Below are 15,210 nucleotides of genomic sequence, written 5' to 3'. Positions count from 1 at the left end.
TTTGGGCATCATAATACAAAAACTTTTGCATGGATTGGAGTCTCATCCACATAAAGACTGTTCCAGAAAGTATGGACGCAACCAAAAATCGCTGCCATTTCGCAATGGTTCAGAATCTGTCAATTTTTATGGCTGCGCCCTGTTCTTTACACTCTTCTCTAATCACTTGTGCAGTTGTTTATTCGTTTTCATTAGTTTGTTTCGAAATGCGTGGACTTTCAGCAGAACAACGTCGTAAAATTGTGTACAAATGGTGCACAGAACGTAGACTGTCACTGAGAAAGATATCAAAAAAGGTAGGAGTAAGTGAAAAAGCCGTGCGAAATGCAATTAGGGAGTTCGGTGAGGATAACACCTTTGAGGATAAACCGAAAACGGGTCGAAACAAAGGTCGACCAGTTGAGGAATTTTGGGCAGTAACGAAGGCACATCTTAGGAAACATGTCTCGGCAGCCGAAACCATTCATCAGTTCGAAAAAGATTGGAAAAAAGTGTCAAAACTTGTCGCCAAGAAGTCTGTACGGAATTTAATGAGGAACGTTCGCAAGAAGGTGCGCCAGCTAGTCTACAATGGCTAAGTAGCAAATGTTGAGAATAATATTCTGTTGTTGTAGTCTAATATTATCAGTATAGCGAATATAATTTGAATATCTAACACTTGTGAATTATTTACAGCGAAAACAAAGTGCGTCCATACTTTCTGGGACAGTCTTTAGATGGATTGGAGGCCCATGTGCAGGGCTGGTTCGAAAATCAAAACCCTTTTTCACGCCAATTATGGCCACTGTTTCTGTCAGTCGAAGCCCACAGTGCTTAGTGCATGCACGGCTTTGCCTCTTGCTGTCTGCAATTATTATCAGTCAGCACCTTTCTTTGAAATAGAATCGAAGTAACGAAACAACCGAAAATTGCTACCGTCTGCCAACAGACGGTGCCCGACGGTATGCATAAATATGTTCTTGTTTCTTTTAGTCCTCTGGATAAGAAAAGGCCTGTAACAGCGGCGATTACTGAATTGTTGGCAGCTGAAAATAAGACACGGAAAAAAATTCCTGCTTGGTAGTGGGTTTGTGATCAAATCTTGTGGGGAGTCCGGTAGAATTTTCTCAATTTCCACGAACATAATTCGGAAATGTTAGTATCCTGTAATGTGAAAAATAATTGCATCGAGTTATACAATCCTGCCAATAATCAGAGACGATGATATCAACAAAGTAGTAGTACAAAGAAAACGCAAAACAAAAACTGCACTCATTGAAATGTACAACACTCAGCAATCGTAAACAAACATGCAACTGTGCAAGCAAACAGAAATTCCCTGGGTCGAATCGCCGGGACGCTGAGTGTGGCAAAAGTGCACGGCTCTTCTCAACAAATCAACTGTCACTGGAGTAGAGAAATGGAACTCAAAACTTTTCAATAACAATAATCAAACCAGACCGGAGTGGAGTAAAAAGTGCCACAAAACAATGCAATGTAGCATAACAACATAGAGTCGAAGATCTAGTCGTGGCGAGCAACACCAACTTCAGCTCGTACTGTGGATATGAAATTGCATTTCGCTTGCAGTCAAGACAGTTGAACGAGTCGAACTAACTGAGCTGTCTAGTATTTGTTGCGGGTGTCCGATTGCTTGAAGCCGGCGATGATGACAGCAAAAACCTGACACGATTATTGGCTTCTGAGTATGCAGGGCGGTACGAGTGGTAATGTGGCTTGAGGTCACTGTCACGATCGCTGTCATGTCGGATGTTGTCGATCGGAAAATAACCTTTAATCGTATTTCGTAGCTTTGGGCAAGATTTCATTGTTTCTGTTATTTTAAATTCAACTGCACCGTTCCAAATATTTCGATAATAAAAAAAAATCTTATCCTGGTTGCTTTCACATTTGCTTTCACGGACCAAGATCCGTACCAGCTCCAGATAGAAATGAAAACTCAAAATTTGCTACATTTATTTACCCGGTCAAAAAGTGCACAGATTGTATTTCATATTAGATCAACATCTAGAACAAGTAAATTGTGTATCAAAAAGTACATTAAACCGATCTCCCCACTCCCACTTCCGTATGTTTCCGCTTAGTGGAAACCGTAAAGTCGACGATTCGACTTCTTCCACTACTCGGTGACGGTTGGTTTTCGACGGCGGCCGTGGTGAAAGATGAGGTAGAAAATAACAAAACACAGCAACAAATCACACCGCCCGAAAAGTGCAACGACTTCAAATTTCAAATCACACGACGACGACGACAGCGAAGTCGACGACGATGGCGACTGCCACCCGAAACTGCAAACCGCTCATCATCGCGCGATTTTTTTTTCTGTATGTAGATACGATTTTGTCACGTTATTTCATTTTTTTTGTTTGACCGCGATGACGATTTCCATGTTCCCGTGTAGCGAAAATCGAATTCATGGTCGCGCTGGACTGCACTCGTCTGGTCGGGACGAGAAATTATGCAGTTTTTTTTCTTTCTTTTATTTAGCTTCGTGCTAAGCAAATCTAAAATAAACAAAGCTATAAAAAATCACCACACAGTCACAAGATTGTGAACAGATATTTCGAAAAATGAATAGCAAAATCCATCCGTGCTCGATGCGATGCGGGTGGAAATTGGATCGAGGGGAAGTTGAAGTCATCAACAGAGACCGCAAATGATAAGCGAATCCGAAAGTGCATGATTTGAAGCAAGTTAGCTTCGGATCACGAAGGTGCAGTTAGTCTTTTCGTTTGTAAGCTTCCACGGGATATAAGGAAAATACTAATGTGATGTTTTAGAATACCTCAACATAATTATTCAATTATATGGTTATTTTGTTTCAATAAACGTTAAGACAATCATTAAGACCATGTACAAATGTTAAGTTTTCTCGTCAAATCGTCTTTTTTATTTACATTTGTCATATTTTTTTCCAAGACTAGCAATATTTCACTTAAGTTACTCTAATACATATGAGCAGGGAGAATGTTTATAATAGCACTATTTTAAAACATTGTTAAAATTTCACACTTTGATTAAAATGAAATTCAATTGACTCGTATTATTTGTATTTTCATTTCCATTCCAATTCATTAAAACCCAACTTGACAGATGGGTAATTCCAGAAATGCTTAGCAGATCATCAGACTCGACATTCTCCGATTTGGATGAAACTTTGTATATGGCTTCAGTATGGCAAACCATAAGTTTTGAACCGATTGAGAGGTCAATCCGACTCACGATTGATTTTAAAAAAGGGCGTATGTATTTTTGCATTTCACAAAAATTGCCTTTTTCAAATCATTGTAATTCGGAAACCGTTAATTGTACAAAAATGGGATTCAGGAAGAAGTTGTAGGGAATCGATAGGGCACTCTAAACAAAATATACACTGAAAAAAAATTTTCATTTTTTTTCTCAATAATTACAAAATATTCCGAAAAAGTTAAATAAAAAAAAGCATGGTTCTAATTTTTATTTTGATAATTTTTTTTAAAGATGTTATTAAAACCTGCAGATTGATGGCTATCCCACCCGTGCCTTTTTAAAAATGAAGAAGTTACAGTAAAACATTTTATGGGTCTCGTTGTATTCGGAAACCGTTCATCGTACAAAAATGGCGTCCAGGAAAAAATTGTAGGGAATCAATAGGGCACTCTAAAAAAATAATCACTGAAAAAAAAAGTTGATTTTTTTTCTCAATAATTTTAAGTTGAACCAAAAAAATTAAAATAAAATAAAATCAGGGTTTCGATTTTTTTGATAATTTTTATTTTAAAGCTCCTATTGAAATCTACAGATTGATGACTATCCCATCCGTGCCTTTTGAAAAATGAAAAAGTTACAGCTAAAACAATTTACAGATATATTCGAAATTTCAAGTTCTCGTTGAAAGATAATCATTTAAACAGTAGAATATTATTCTACAGATTAAAGGCAATAAATTTGTTCATGATATCCTTTCTTCTAAAAGTAGCTGTTCTTGAGATACTTGGATATTTAATTATAACACCATTTTTTATATTTCCATCAATTGTTTATTTGCTTGCTATATCTACTATAATTACATGTACGTGAATAATTTTTAATTATATTGAAGGTTTTGTTTATGTCTAACGGAGCTGCCTCGCAGTACAAAAACAGAACAAAATTTGCAAGTCTCTGTAAATTTAAATCAATGTATAACATTGATGCTGATTGACATTTTTTTGCAACTTCTCATGGTAAAGGACCATGTGATGCACTAGGGCTAAACTACATAACCACCCAATCACAACTGCAATACAGTTATATGAATGGGCAGAGCAGAGACGTCGAGATGCATTCACAACCATGTCTTTTTGTTACGTGCCACAAGAAGAATATGAACGGGGTGTGACCGAGTAGAGTAGTGTTTATAAGGATACCAAAATGATTACAGGCACACAGAAATACCATTCTTTCGTTCCGATTTCAGAAACCACAATCGTCACATGACTGTATTCGAATGACGATGCACGTAGTACTCATACAATTTTCAAAAACTTAAAACCTTAAATATAATTAAGAATTATTCATGTACATGTAATAATTGTAGATATAGCAAGCAAATAAACAATTAATGGAAATATAAAAAAAATGGTGTTATAATTAAATATCCAAGTATCTCAAGAACAGCTACTTTTAGAAGAAAGGATATCATGAACAAATTTATTGCCTTTAACCTGTAGAATAATATTCTACTGTTTCTTGATTATCTTTCAACGAGAACTTGAAATTTCGAATATACCTGTAAATTGTTTTAGCTGTAACTTCTTCATTTTTTCAAAAGGCACGGATGGGATAGTCATCAATCTGTAGGTTTCAATAGGAGCTTTAAAATAAAAATTATCAAAAAAAATCGAAACCCTAATTTTTTTAATTTAATTTTTTTGGTTCATTTTTAAATTATTGAGAAAAAAAAATCAATTTTTTTTTCAGTGTATATTTTTTTTAGAGTGTCCTATTGATTCCCTGCCATTTCTTCCTGGACGCCATTTTTGTACGTTGAACGGTTTCCGAATACAACGAGATCCGTAAACTGTTTTAGCTGTAAATTCTTCATTTTTCAAAAGGCATGGATGGCCCATCAATCTGTAGGTTTTAATAACAGCTTCAAAATAAAAATTATCAAAAAAAATTAAAACCATCCTTTTTATTATTTAACTTTTTCGGATTTTTTTGTAATTATTGAGAAAAAAAATAAAAAATTTTTTTCAGTGTATATTATTTTAGAGTGCCCTATCGATTCCCTACATTTTTTTGTACAATTTACGGTTTCCGAGTTAAAACGATTTAAAAAAGGCAATTTTTGAGAAATGCAAAAATACATACGTCCTTTTTAAAAATCAGTCGTGAGTCGGATTGATCTCTCAATCGGTTCAAAACTTATGGTTTGCCATACTGAAGCCATGTGCAAAGTTTCATCCAAATCGGAGAAGGTCGATTCTGATTTTGTCACTTTTTCGTCCACTCATTCCTGGAATTGACGTGCGTGTGTGAATGTGGCAAATAATGTCACTCAATTGTCTCGGAAATGGTTGAACTGATTTTCCCAAACTTTGGCTCAGATAAAAGCTTTTGCATAAAACGCAATTGAAAATTTTAATTGGATATGACTTTTGGTTCCGGAATTACCGGGTGATACGCAAAACAAACCAATTCAAGAGCGATTTTCTTTACATGGCGATTCAAAAACCAATGAAGAACTAACCCTATAATGCTTACAATGTGTACATCTTATCGGTTGATGGCAACAAAAAATGATTTCGAATATATCGACTTTAGAGCGACGATGCAAAAAAGGGAAAAAATCTAGTAAATTGGGCTCAAAGCTGTTCCAATTTGTTGATTAGGTTAGTTACTGGCCAAACAAACTGGCCGAGTTTGAGTTTCACTCGAAAAATCTCCGATAGAATTGAGCGAATAAAAGAAAGAGCGGTTTCTCGTTTACGCCATTTATAAGAATATATCCCCGGAATCGGAGGTGTTTGCCATGAGTCTTCCGAGCTTGATAAATAACCCGATTATGGATTCCAAATAAGCCTAAGATTGTCTAAAGAGGTTCTGTCATATCGACAAGAGAGGATATAAGAAAATGCAGTTTGCCGCTCGCGACACTTACAAGACTCAATAGTTGTTTTTTAATTTTTTAATTTGGCTTTTTGGTCAATTTGTTTCTCTCCAAAACATTTATTTTTCGTTAAAGGCCAACGTTTCGAAGGTTATACCCTCATCTTCAGGGCAAAATGACTACAAATATTTTTCGTCAAGTATGGTGTAACATTTATAATAGTTGGTTGAAAAACGGCTACTCTTGAAGAGAAACAAATTGACCAAAAAGCCATCTCTTTATTTAAACAACATTAACTGGTCGCACCCGCATTAAATAAGTTGTTTTTTTTTTAATGAAGCTGAGATTGTCAAAACCAGATATGTTCGCCATTTGCTCTTCCAATTTGATCAATGACCCATTAGTAGACTTGTTGAAATCGGTTCAGCCATCTCTGAGCAGATCAGGGGCGGCAAGTTCGATGAAATATTGGGGGGGCACAAAAAATTATTACTACAGATCATTAAACTTTTCAAAATATAAAGCATTTTTATAAAGGAGTCGGAAAGGTCAGAGCAAATAAAAAGCAACCAAGTAAAAATCACAAACATTTTCCCTACTATTCCAGTAATAACCAATATTCGAAAGTGGTACAGTATAGCACATTTCACATTATATTAAATTAGTTTAAAATTTTTAGTTACTTAGTTAAGAAATGTGAAGGATTTCGGAGACGAGCTACGGGGATAATAGAAAAAAGTTTTATATCATAAGATATTCCTAGCAAATTTTCTAATAATTATTCCAGTTGCCAAAATATTGGGGGGGCAAAAAGTGCTTTGCCCCCCCCATAGTTGCCGCGCCTGGAGCAGATGGATAAAACAAATACAGCCTCGTCGAGCTGAGTCGAATGATAGGTGACACTAGGAGTCTCTTCTTGTATTATATTCCCGATCATAAAGCGAAATGAGTAAAGAACCTTGCGATCCGTATAATTTTAAAATATTTGAAATTGAATTTACTTTTCAAAATGTTCTGGAACAAAAGCTCGGGTAAAGTAAAAATGAGAGAGTCGAAATAATAGATTTTTTTTATTTCGATCATCGAGTTGTTTGCTTTATGTCCGTCCATGCGTCTCCCGGATAAAAAGAAAAACTTTCTGAACCAATTAGCTATTTTGGAACGTTGTTAATTATGACGATTGTGTTGGTTATCCCGGATTGGCGGTTCAATGCATAGGACGCTGGTCTTACAAGTCAGTTGTCGTATGCTCGAGCCCCTGGAAGGATTCTCAGTGGCAGTAGGATCGTAGTACTAGCCATGCAATGATCCTGTACGCTATAAATCGGCTGCGAAGTCTGTTGAAACAGAAAGGACAAATTCCACAGAAGGAATGTAATGCCAAGACTTTGACTTTGTTGGTTCTATTTAAGTTATATTTTCAAATGTTAAAGAAATGAATATTGTTTTGCCTTTCTCTATAGAAAGGTATTAGAATTGCTGGAAAAACCGACTTTCGAACGGAGCCTCGGAGACCCATAGTGTTATATACCATTCGACTCAGTTCGTCGAGATCGGAAAATGTATGTGTGTGTGTGTGTGTGTGTATGTATGTGCACTTTTCGAAGATATTTGAACGCGCTCAATTTTCTCAGAGATGGCTGAACCGATTTGAACAAACTTGGGCTCGTTTGAAAGCTACTGTCGGGCCATTGATCAAGTTCGAAGATCAAATGGCTGTGACTTTTGGTTCCGGAGATATGATTGTATAAGTGACGTAACCGATAAAAAGCGTTGTATTTGAACGCGCTCAATTTTCTCAGAGATGGCTGATCCAATTTTAACAAACTTGGGCTCGTTTGAAAGGTACTGTCGGGCCATTGATCAAGTTCAAAGATCAAATGGCTGTGACTTTTGGTTCCGGAGATATGATTGTATAAGTGACGTAACCGACAAAAAGCGTTGTATTTGAACGCGCTCAAATTTCTCAGAGATGGCTGGTGAGTTTTGGTTCCGAAGATATGATTGTATAAGTGACGTAACCGACAAAAAGCGTTGTATTTGAACGCGCTCAATTTTCTCAGAGATGGCTGATCCGATTTTAACAAACTTGGGCTCGTTTGAAAGCTACTGTCGGGCCGTTGATCAGGTTCGAAGATCAAATGGTTGTGACTTTTGGTTCCAGATATATGATGGTATAAGTGACGTAACCGACAAAACACGTTGATTTTTACCGCTCTTATATATAAGGGTGCCAAAATTTTGGGATCAACTCTATTTTCGTAAAGTTCTAGTGCTCAAAAGTTTAAGCACCTCGAAAAAAGCCTTCATGCAAAATTTGACCTAAATCGGACATGCTTAAGGGGTGCTGCCCGGTGGTAAAGGTTTGACAATTTTCGATCTTGAAAAAGCACCATAGGGGGGAGTACATGAAATTTCCAAAATCGAAATTTTTTTTTGATGCCAAAACGTATAAAACTGCATAAAACATCGAAATTTAGTGTCATCTCAAAAAAAATTTTTTTTTTGAAAAAATCAACTTTCTGGGACTTAGAAAAATTTTCATATTTTTTAAGTCCCAAAAAGTTGATTTTTTCAAAAAAATTTTTTTTCGAGATGACACTAAATCTCGACGTTTCATGCAATTCTAAGCCTTTTGGCATCAAAAATTTTTTTTCGATTTCGAAAATTTCATGTACTCCCCCCTATGGTGATTTTTCAAGCTGTATGAAAATTTCACTAAGTGGACTAAGAAGGCTTTTTTTAGATTAGCATCACTGTTCTCATACAAATAGGCAACGCAAATGTCAAGCACTAGTTTGGAAAAATGATGCTGAATGTGTGACATAAACACTGAAGCATGCTTTTGTGAACTACTCGAATCAATCTGAATCAATTGGTGTCTAAAATTATTTAATAAATGTATGAAACATATTTTCATGAGACTGTTATGAAAGAAGAGAAAGGCATTATCACACCACTAGGTGGATTAAGAAGGGTTTTTTCGCTTAATTTTAGAGCTCGAGAGGTGCAAATTTCTATGCGGGATGACACTAAATAAGCTACACAGATAAAAATATTTACATCTATTTTCATGCACATATTTGGAGCAGGAAATTGAATATAAAGTTACTTCTCACGTTTTACTTTTCAATATACTTTAAAAGCAAAAAGTATCATTGAATTACATATCGTGTAAATTTCATTATTTTTTTCTGTGTATGCAATTTTAATTTTTTTGATTTTTATAATTTTTAGGTCTTGATTATGAATGGCTCAAAATTCTCTCTTCGTTCCCGGCCATGAATTGGAAACGTCAAGGAAAAATTGAACAAATTATTTCCTTTTATACAATCTATTGTAAATGGTACACTATGAAGAACATGTGCTTTGTCCGTAGTGTTTGCACTTCCACTCTCCCTATCCAATACATTTAGATTGGATTCACTGAGTGCGTGGGCTACGCTAATTGCATCCTGTGCTTACAGTCTGATGAAATACTACTCACGCCTTCGAATGTTGACAGTATATCCGTTTTTGCTCTCGAAAAACGGCATGCTGACACATTCCCAATTTAAACATGTAAATATTGCAACAAATTGCCCCCATAATATCAATTCTAACAAGTCGCCTATTCTGTTTCTCATATTTCACTTTCAGCATGACGTTTTTTTTGTATACCAGTAGATTTGCACCAACAGTACTGCACATCGGCGGACTAAGCCCGTCATGTCAGCAGCAAGGCAGGCATCTCGAAAATTGCATACACATGTGCTGCTTCGGTCGTTGTCGTGGTTGTTGAAGTTATACTTCGCTGAGAAACGGAAATCACGACAAAGTTTAGTTGAATGTGTGTTGCTCGTTTCAAAATTGCCACCGATAGAATGTTCCGAACTTATAGTAATTAGAATGAAATGCGGAGAATGAAACCGCACGTATTTATTCAGTTCAATGAGACACTTTTTCCTTCCCAATTGCTGATCTCTGTCGTTCGCCAAGAACATTTGTTCTACTAACACAAACATGGCTTGCCTTTTCATTGCTACATATCGGCTACGGGGAGCACTGAATAGTTGACTTTTATGTGTCTCCACAACTAATCATGTCATTCTCGGCGAATACAAAACAGTCTCAGCCACAGTTCATCAGCACTGCGGCGCTGCACTGCCCAACCACCGTCGTCGTCTGGCATCACGGCGCTTCGTCCCTAACCTTTCCACTATTTATTATTATTATTCTGGTCTTGCATCTTTCCTATGTTTCTACTTCAGCGATCATCATCTCCATCTGGGCCCCATTCTTCCCCCTCTTGTACACGACGTCGTAAAGTTCCCTTGCATACATAAGTGTTGAGCACATCTCTTCTCTCACAGCCACTGAATCTCCGTGCATCCCTCAATGGCAGTGGCACACATTCAAGTCCACTAATATATACCTACATATTTGCTCGTGGATGGTGGGCTTATATTTATAGATTGCGCTTTGGCAAAACTTTTACTATTTTCTCACAACCATCATCCGCGGAGATGTGCGCCACACGACTCACACAAACAAAAATGCAACAAAGCGCAAGTTTTCTGATTCCACATTTCAGCTCTCTAATCTACCCACCCACCGAGCGCCATCCTGTCATTATAATAGTGGTGGAAAAGTTGGACCAAAGAAAAAAAAACAAAAGTAGTTCGTTGTTCCATCCGAGCAAGAAAATGCCCTTCTTTCAACGATATGGGCTTGAAAATAAGTCTGTCGAGTTTCCAAAGATCCACATAAACCATTCCACATTTCCTTCCTTCCATTAGAATGTGTTGTTTGCATTACATCATAGCACAGTGAAAGGAAGAGAGTGGAAATAAATGGGGGACCTCAGCAAACATCAACATCAACGATCGCCCTACGGTCAGGTCGAAGAGGGATAGAAAGGAAAAGAGAGAGAGCGCGCGCGTTAGTCAGAAACTTCTATCACACAGCAGCAAATAAAAGTGCATTTTTGTTGCCGTCGCCACCGCCGACTTCGATATGTATTGTATTGCATGCGTGCGATGTTTGTATTTGTAAATAGATAGGAAAAAATTGCGCCGCTGGCGCATTTTACTATACAATTTTTTGATATCAAATGCTGCTGCTGCTGCTGCAATTTGCTTTTCTCTCTCCCGTACCTATACATTTGCAGGAAGCCGGCAACTTGTGTTGGTACTCCGTAAGAACCTGGGGCAGGTTCAGTACCTTGATATTGAAATTGAAAACGACGTCGACCGCGTCGAGAGTACACAGCCTTTCAGCAGTGGCCCGAACGTTGGATTGAGATTGTACGGAAAAGAGAAAGAGGATGCAAAACGGCCCGAGAGAGAGAAAAGGTGGGAGCGAAATGTGTAACTCATGTATATTGTAGCCTCACTTGGTGTTAGTTGGGCTTACTACGCCTTGGATTCACGTCGGATTGTGAAGATTGTACAAATGGCACAGTTGGTGAGCGGATGAATGAGGATCGCAGGCAAGGTTATGTGGCAATGATTGAATACGACGACGAAGACGACGACGACGCCGACAACGACGATGACGAGTTGATTGTGTGGGGATTTGTGCGAAGGAAACTGGATTGACGGCACGTCTGGATGGGGATGTGTGATTAAATTATTTTATTGTTGGGTACAATTGATTTTTGGAATTTATTTTCCACTCTGATTTTATTGGTAGTATATTTTATAACTAAATCAATATTTTTCGTATGTATTCGAACCATGCAAATAACGTGGTTTCAGGACTGGGATTCATGAATTCTCAATCGAGATCCGATGACCCATTTTGGATCCAGAGCAAATTGTGTTCCATCCATCAACTGCGTCTCACTGCAATGTTTACGTCAATAGAATACAAGCGACTCCAGGATCAATGCATATTGGGTTTATTTTATTTTACTTATGAATACATCTGTGAAACCTATCGATACTTCAATTCGTCAACCATCAAGCTTTTAAATCATTGAGTTATAATTTCTATTAGTAGACTAAACCAGGGTGGCAAGCGACCGAGAAAAAATCGAGAATTTGGTTTCACCGGGAAAATGTCGGGAATTTTTAGTGCTAAACCGAGAAAAATATTACAAGCCCAAATATGAGTAACTATTTTCAGCCTCATGATGTTTTTATTGAACAAGTGAAAGGCAATACCCAATTTTTCGTTTGAGCGAGAAGTTCAGTAAAAGTGTTGAACAATTTTTTGTCCCATACAAGTTCTATGTTGAACAATCCATTGGAATTTGGGGCAACACCCTATGTCTCGTTCGACCATTTTTATGGGGTTTAATAGCAGCTTTAAATCAATCAAGAAGCATCAAGACTTTTTTAGTTGTAATCAATAACAGCACAATGATGGCTGATAATGAAAAATAAGGACAATATGGATGCTTCTGCTGGATTCTGAATAATTTTAAGTATACGTATACAAAATACATGAAAAATTGTTGGCAAAGTTTCAGCGGAGCCTATTTCATCATAATCGATTAGAAATATCTGGCAAGTAATTCTGATATCTCTCTAATATATTTCTCTTTCGTTTCATTCCAGGTGAGTTTTATTGTTTTATTGTCTAAATGCAAAAGGCACTACACCAATAAAGGACAGGAATTGGTTAGCATCGATAAGTATTAACTTTTAATTATTTTAATCTTTTTCTTGTCAATTAAGATGATAAATGCTGCAATTTCGTCAATTATGTTACCTTATTCGACTATTTACACGCTAGATTCATAAAATACTGGTCTTACAAGGTAGTTACTATTTCGTAAAACTCTGTAATATGCTTGATTCGTGTTCAAAAAGTTCCACAATTTTAAATAGATTTGTAAAATCTGCTCTACTCAAGGAAATTATTTACTTTATTGTTAAAAATCTGTTTCACCTATTTTTATAAATATTACTATGTAAGTAATCCCTTTTCTTTAAATCATGAATAAGAGCAAGAAGGTTTTTTTGGGCCTAAACTGTCATAACCGTTTCAATTTGTAAACAGTTTTGTGCCAAACAGAAGAAGTTTTCCGTTATTTGCCATTGTCGCTCTAATTGACGATTTGAAATACACACTTCGCCCTGTTGATCCCGAACCGGAAGTCGGATCCGGATGATATTCAATAAGAGCCTATGGCATCATAAGACATTTAGTTTGAGTTTAAGTTTGAGTTTAAGTTTGAGAGAATCGCTTAAGGGGCGGGTAGGGTCTAACACTTTTGATAAATCATTTAATATTTTCTTTATATTTTCTTATAGTAAAACATTTGAAGAATTTTCTGTGAAATTCTCAAGCCTATTGTAGAGGCGTGCAAACCAGCTCATTTTGGTGAACAGCTCCGAACCGATCAGCTCACCAAAGTGAATCGATTCGATGTATCAGCTCATCAGCTCTTTTAGTTTGAACTTAAGGTTCATTTTGTGCGCCGTTTTTCTTAGGCACCGGTTTTCTTTCGTATGCATGATCGAATTTGAATCATTTATTTGCAATGATGCAATGAATGCAATGCGAATTAGTTTATCTTTAATTGATGTCGACTAAATTGAATCTCTTAAAGAGCCGAAGATCCGATCAGCTCGTAGCGTGTTCCCTTCGTCATAATGCAGTGAACTGGGTAGCAAATGAGTGAGCTGATGAACTGCGGTTCTTTTGAAAAGAGCTGTGAGCTGTCAGCTCACTTCAATGATTCGATTCACTGGAATAGCTCAGGAGCGAATTGCCCATCTCTAGCCTATTGGAACGAAACTCTGGAAGTTATGGACCCCTATCTATGGCTATTCCATTCTACGAAGAAGCAAGAGCTCGGCGCACAGGCCCAAGATTTCTACTTCGATTGACTTCAAAACTCGACAAAACGTTCTTGAAATGTTTCGTTATAATAAATTATAAAAGACGGGCTCCCTGGAGTAATTAGTTGTTTCCATTGATTTTATAGACAAAAACCTTTAAACGCGTTTTACACGAAAGCAGGTTTTGAAAGTCCGTGTCCATCGTCATTCAAAAACTACTGCAACAATTTTTTTCAAATTTTGCACACACTTTCTACATATAAAAAACCAGACCCCAACGTTTTCCTTTTCGTTGTTTGCTACTTTGGGGAAGTTTAACAGCTACAAAATGGCGGATTTTTTCCTAAAAAATCGTAGTTTTCACATTGAACAACCACAAAAGCAAAAATAAAAAAATTTAAAAAATCAAACAGAAACGTTGGGGTCTAGAAAAACTTCTTCTCTAACTATGCTGCATTCATTTGTTCACTTCTAATTAGTCTGCGCTGAGAAACAGGACACCACAAATCATGATTTTTAAGAAGCGTCCTCAAACCTCTTCACCGACCTATTTCTCAATATTTTTCCACGAAAACATTACAAAATGTTGTTCGAATGATGCTTTTTATCATGCAAAACATTTGAATTTATTTTGTATTCGCAAAAATGATTACATTTTTCATTGTTTAGACCCTATTCTTCCCTCCCCCTTAAGCTTTTTTAAAGAAAATTTTGAGTTTTTGACCACTGTTTTCGGATATGGGAACTGTCAACCGATATCAGTGTGTGTAGCCTACAAATAACATAAACTTCAATTTGAAACTGTTTTGAGCCAAATTTAAAAGATTTATTCCGTTTTTTGAATCGTCACCCTTAATGATTGGATGCGATTTCAAACACACCTAACTCTGCAATTCTTGAACCGAAAACTAAATCCGGATAAAATCGTACATCACTCAAAGAAACATAAACCGTGTCATTTGAATTGAAATTTGTGGAAATTGGACGCCTTTTTTTAGTAAATCCAAACCGATTATTCAAAGGTTTACTATTGAAGTACTAAAACGACGTTGCAATATATATGTTCAAGTTAAATGTTACCGAATCGATTGATGATTAGATTTTAGATCCATCTACAGATCACTGAGCTATAAACTTTCAAAATTATGACAAAAAATCGACTTTTTTTATTGACACCCGATTCCGTATAGTCAGTTTTAATGCAAAAATTTATAAACCGTTGTGCGAGGGAAGCAATTTTTGATAACTGTTGAGAAATTCAATGATTGCCTTTCATCCAACCGTAGACTTCAACATAATCGTAGAATACGCATTTGAATTTTACCTTTATTTTATTTAAATAGCAATCTCAAAAGATTTGTAATC

The 15,210-nt window shown here is 36.6% G+C and overlaps 1 protein-coding gene across 2 annotated transcripts in view; it reads left to right on the top strand.

The window, feature by feature from the left end:
* The window catches only part of LOC131439359 (ecdysone receptor), a 632,366-nt gene that overhangs the window by 392,133 nt on the left and 225,023 nt on the right, over positions 1-15,210 (top strand). The gene's annotated exons all lie outside the window — the stretch shown is intronic.

The sequence above is a fragment of the Malaya genurostris genome, chromosome 3 (genome assembly GCF_030247185.1).
Source record: "Malaya genurostris strain Urasoe2022 chromosome 3, Malgen_1.1, whole genome shotgun sequence".
NCBI lineage: Eukaryota > Metazoa > Arthropoda > Insecta > Diptera > Culicidae > Malaya > Malaya genurostris.
Note: the sequence above shows the minus strand (reverse complement) of the source record. Positions and strands in the feature narration are given on the sequence as shown.